Source organism: Cryptomeria japonica, chromosome 5 (assembly GCF_030272615.1).
Source record: "Cryptomeria japonica chromosome 5, Sugi_1.0, whole genome shotgun sequence".
Lineage (NCBI taxonomy): Eukaryota > Viridiplantae > Streptophyta > Pinopsida > Cupressales > Cupressaceae > Cryptomeria > Cryptomeria japonica.
In genome coordinates this window covers 651,111,956-651,118,228 of record NC_081409.1, presented here as the reverse complement: position 1 = coordinate 651,118,228, position 6,273 = coordinate 651,111,956, and positions in this window count along the sequence as shown.

The following is a 6,273-nucleotide window of genomic DNA, read 5'->3' as shown; positions in this document are numbered from 1 at the left end:
AGCAAGACACAGGAAGAGATAAACAAGCTTTTAGACAATTTTGTCAACTCGTTGGATTCACTATTTGTTTTTGAAGATAAGTTAGCAAATTTTGAGGCAGAATTACTTAAATAGGAAAGAGAGAAAGAGACAATAATAAACAAGGAAAAACACTTGAGATCTAAACTGAGTCCAAGATTGGACTATCTAGCATCTCTGCGGAAGGAAATCTCAGAGGCATTAGCATAGGGAAGTAAAACACTAACAAAACAATTGCAGCATCTCACGGTACTGTGAAGAGGACTGAAACAACAATAAAAGATAGCAAAAAGTTTATGGATAGTATAAACTTAATTTTGGGCGATCTTTTTCAGACAATAACTACCCAACTACAAGGTTGAGGATATGGACCGGTATAACTACAAACTCTACTAACATCTTGACAACCTTTGTCATAGATGCCAAAGGGGGAGTAGTAGGATGAGAAAGTTCAAAGATAGGAATCATATGCTCAGGGGGAGCCCTTCATATTTTTGGTAAAATTTTTGGTCTACACATTTTGGACACTTTTTTTTGAAATTTCCCATGAGTGTTGCCATCAATGCCAAAGGGGGAGATTGTTGGCATATGGACACTCCAATGAGACATTGTGTGTGATTGAAGGTTTTGTCATTGATGGAAACCTTGCAATCCTATGTCACCGGCAAGACATCATACCGGCAAAGCATTATTCAAGAAAGACAGTGCACTAGCATCAACATGATCACTCTACACCGACACCGGCATCGACACAGAAGAAAAGATGTATACCGGCACAAAGGCCGACAAGATTTTTGTTATGTAATATTTTGATTATTATTTGTAAGCTGACTTGGCAAATTGTAAAATGACTCTTGTATATAAAAGAGATCACTGTAGACATTTGAGAGAGTAAGGAAGCAAACAAAAAAAAAGGAAAATTATTAGGCAGACCTAATGTGCGAATTATAGGTCAAGGGTATATGTAAAGAATAGAGTTAGAATTGGTACTGAATATGGTATTGGATATGCTATTGTAAAGCATTACAAATCATTGGATTAGTACAATCCTCATTGTAAGTCAGTGTGACTTCTCATTGAGCAGTGAGCTCTAGGCAATTGGCCTTCCTGCATGTGCAAGCCCCTATTGTAAGTAATATTCTCTTATTGGCCAGTAAGTGAATATTGTGGGTCACAAATCCCATCAAAGTTTTTCCCACACTAGGTTTCCTTGTTAAACATCTTGTGTTATGGTGTTCTTTTCATGTGGATGTTTTTGATTCTGTTTATTACATTAATTCTTGCATACCAGTATACTGCTACTTTATGTTCTGCATGTTTTAACTTAAGAAAATTTGAATACCGGTTAGATACTGATTCACCCCCCCCTCTCAGTATCTGTGGGAACGCTAACAACCTGTCGACTAGGAATCCCTCAAGTTTTGGACACTAGCACGAGATGTGGATGGTAGCGCGATGCACTGTCATCTATACAACCCGCAAATAGAGAAGTTCCAAAATCTGATTTTGTGCAGAGCGTCTTGCACACATAATCTATTTGCCACTTACAAATACTAGAATGGGGAAAACTATTGGGGTTGTATAGAAGCCTGCTTTAGTTAGACCCTCGCTTAGGTGCTTCCATTACCACAAACAACCAGATAGATTAATTGAAAAAAGATAAATAAACTTGGAAATTTGGTAAACTAGAAATAATACAAATAGAAACTATACTTTACTTAATGGCAACAAACCCCTATTGCAAGTAATGTAAATATATTGAAATATTGGAAATAAAGAATGCACCTAGATGATAGATACAATCAATAATGCAAACAACTCATTTCATGTAAATGAAATAGATAAAAAAAAAGACAAGGTGTGAAGCCAAACCCCTCTTTGTTGAAGATACGAGCGTGACTAAGCTCGCAATAGTGCTCGTTGGTAGGAGCCACCACAAGATAGTTGTAGCTTCATGTTGGTAGAGTGTGTATCCAAGAACATGAAGAGAGCAATGTGATATCAAGAACATAACAAAATCCAAGAGCTAAGAACCCAAACTGGGAATCCCTCCAAATGAGCTATGAAGGGTTCTTCAACTTGAAAGAGGCATGGAGATTCATTATGGTGAAACATGAGCCAAAGGACACGCGTCGACTAGTGTCAAATTCTTTGCCAGATTTGAGAGTCTGCCAAATTTTTGGGACGTTACCGTGACATGTGGACATCATGCCTTGCGTTGTCGTCCACACAAAAAAGGGCCCAAAGGGACTTTTAAGGCATTTCGAGGCACTTTGCCTTTCGAGCCTATGATGTCAAAATGATGGAATTTTTATCATAGGTTCATCATTAATGCACTAGGCTTCATGTATAAGTGTCATAAATGCATTGGACACAATTTAGGACACTACACTTGTTATAGAGCTTAACCGTTCGAGGTAGATCCTGATCTGATTGCACACTAGTTATCTATTCTGATCTTTGAAGGATTTGATTGTAGTTTCTAGAAAGTGAAGATGAGAAGTTATCTAGTTTCTCTAGGTTACAATACTTGGAAGGTAGTGGAGACTAAGTATGTTCAACTATCAAATCGTCTTACTACTCCAGATAAGATTCAAGCTAATGAAGAGACTGAAAAGGAAATGTATGCTATCTTTAGTGCATTATAAAAAATCGAACTAACAAAAGTTATCTCTTTGAATACTGCTTATGAGGTTTGGCAGAAGCTAAAAGACATTTATGAAGGAAATGTGAGAGTTAATTTGACAAAGAGGCTAACAGCTAAGCGAAGGTATAAAAATCTGAAGATGGAAGAAGGAGAAGATATAGGAAGCTACTTTGAGAAGGTTGACAATGCAGTTAATGAAATCAGAGAACTCAGAGGCACCTTGGATGATGAAGATGTGATTGACAAAATCTTGATGACTTTACTAGAAAGTTACAATGATAAGATCTCTGCTATTGAAGAAACCTATGATCCGAAGAAGTTCACTAGAGAGCAACTATTTGATAATTTGACTGCATTTGAAGTGAGAAAGTTTGGAAAGGACAAATACAAATCAAAGACTGCATTCAAAGCATTTGAAGATGATCTAGATGGTGTCAAGAGCTCAGATGAGATGGAAGAAAGGCACCAACAAATACAAAGGTATGTTATCCTTAAATATTTTAGATGTGGAAAGACTGGTCATATAGCTACTAGATGTCCAAAAAGGGGAACAAGAAAAAAGTTTAAGGAAAACAAGAGAAAGTTTAATAATAAAGCCTATTATGTTAAGGATGATGCTGAAATTTCATATGATGAATGAGACTATGAGGAAGGTGATTATTTATTTCTAGTAGAAAAGGGTGTTCCTAGGTTTGATATTTCTAAGATTGTTGCTAATAAAGTTCATGCTAGAAGAGACAATAATGAATTGTTGATTGATAGTGGATGCTCAAATCATATGACTTGTGATAAGAGTAAGTTCATAAAACTTGAAAAGTATGATGGAGGCTTTGTTAGGTTCGAAGATGATCAAACATAAAAAATTGTTGGGATGGGTTCACTTACCTTTGATGGAAAATATAACACTTATAATGTTTACTATGTGAAGGATTTGCATCATAATCTTTTGATTATTGTATAGATGTGCGAAAATGGATATAATGTCATTTTTAAGGATAATGGATGTGAGATCTTGAAGAAGTCCGAAATGGTTATTGTAGCTGGAAGAAGGACAAATGGGAATATGTGTCAATTGGAAGGAGCTACAAGACAATGCCTAATTTCATAACTTGATGATAGTTGGCTATGGCACAAGAGGATGTGTCATATCAACTTTCACAACCTAGTGCAGATCAGTTCAAAGAGTGCAGTGAGAAAATTACCAAAATTGGCTAAATGAGAGAATAGGATCTACAAGGAATGTCAAGTAGGAAAGAAAACAAGGAGAACATTCATAGGAAAAGAGTAATCATCCACCATATTACTGGATTTAGTTCACATAGCTCTATGTGTTCTGACTAGAACAAGGAGCTTGCAAGGTGAGAGTTATTTCATGTTACTGATTGATAATTATACTAGGATGACTTGGGTTGCATTTTTGAGAGAGAAGTATGAGGAATTAGAAAAGATCATGATTTTCAAGGCAAAATTTGAGAATGAGGTTGATAGGAAAATCAAGTTTTTAAGATTTGATAGAGGTGGAGAATTTGTTTCTAATGAGTTAAATGATTTTTGTGAGAAACATGGTATTAGAAGACAATCTGCCCCCTGGACACCATAACAAAATGGTGTAGTGGAAAGAATGAATAGATCTATACAAGAGGCAACTAAAACTATGATGAAACTAGGAAAACTACTAGAAGTTTATTGGAGAGAAACAATTCACATAGTAGCATACACTCTTAACAAAATTTTGTACCGACGAAAATATAAGAAGACATCTTATGAACTTTGGCATGGTAGAACTACGACAGTGAAATATTTCAAAGTATTTGGAAGTGAGTTCTATATCTGGAGAGACGAGGGTAATATTATCAAGTTTGACAATAAAGCAGAGGAAGGCATATTCTTAGGCTATTCAACAAAGAGCAAGGAATACCATTGTTACAACAAAAGGTTGAATAAGATTGTTGAAAGTGCAAATGTGAAAGTTGGTGAAAGTACTTCAAAACACTCAGAAATAGTGGCAGGATATGAATCTAATGAATGTGGAGAAAAGAAAAAGGAAGAAGAAATCAAAAGTGAAGAAAAGAATGATTGAGATGCTCCAACATCGACATCCAAGACCCCAAGGTATGTTTAGAAGAATCATTCAAAAGACCAGATTATTAGAGATAAGAGAAGAGGTATCATCACAAAAAGCAAAGCTGCTCAAGAACAAGTTTTGTTGTGTTTACTATTTGAAACTAAGCCAAAGACAATAGAAGAATCTTATAATGACTAGAATTGGATAAAGGCAATGGAAGAAGAGCTAGATCAGATTGAGAAAAATCAGACATGGGAATTAGTTAACAAGTCAAAAAACAAGAATGTAATTGGAACTTGTAGACACCTAAAATTGTCCTGTTTAATTTAATAGATATTATTTATTTATTTAATTATTTTATCTTGTCTTCTATTAATTAACTAAATTCTTATTTATTTAATTAATTCATCAATCCTCTTCTAATCCTTTCCTCATTTGAATAAATACTTTTATTTGTTTAAATTGTCCTTTTCCTAAATTAAATAAATATTTTATTGATTTAATTATCCCCTTTCTTCTATTAATTAAATGAATCTTTATTTATTTAATTAACTCATTAGCCTTTTCTACCCATGACACATGTCAGTCATGCCTTAATTCTTATCTTACCTACCCCCTTTATCATTTAATAATTTCCTCTACCTACCCTTTAATCCAAGCCGACCATTTATCCTCTTCACATCTTAATCTTATCCCTCCATTTCTTACAATATTCTCTATATAAGATTATGCCCTCTTCCTTTTCATCCCTAATCACCTAGTCAACACAGTAAAATCTCTTATGCAATGAAGCCTTCTTGTGATCAAGCTATCAATCACATTTTCGTTCTTTGTTGACCTCTTGTGCACACATAAAATATGAGAGCAATTGTATCAAATAAGATCAATGGAGATTGAAATCCTACTAGACATGTGAATGGTATATCTTTCTTTGTTTTGTTGATTTGCATGATATTAGGTATCTTCATTTGTGTATGGTGGATTCTTTTCATTGTTAGGCTATGGTTTTGTGGTTGGATTTTTTTTTGTCTTTCAATATTATTATTTTTATCATCCAATTTCATTATATACAGAACTAAGTGGGTGTTCTGGAACAAGCTAGATGAAGATGGAAAGGTTGTAAGAAACAAACCAAGGTTGGTTTACAAAGGATACACTCAATTTGAGGGAATTGAATTTGATGAAACTTATGCCCTAGTTGCTCAAATGGAGGCAATCTGGATGTTCTTGGAATTTGCAACATTTAAGGACTTCAAGGTTTATCAGATGGATATGAAATCAATATTCTTGAATGGAGAATTGAAAGAAGAGGTTTATATTGAACAACCAAAAGGTTTCAGGTTGAAATATTATTCAAACATTATTTGTAGATCGAAGAAGATTTCGTATGGACTGAAACAAGCCCCTAGAGCCTAGTATGGAAGACTAGACAAGTACCTAACTAATCAAAGATTTCAAAAAAGGTCTATTGACATCAATTTATACTTCAAGACCGATTTAGGTAAAATCCTAATTGTTGTAGTATATGTTGATAATATAATAT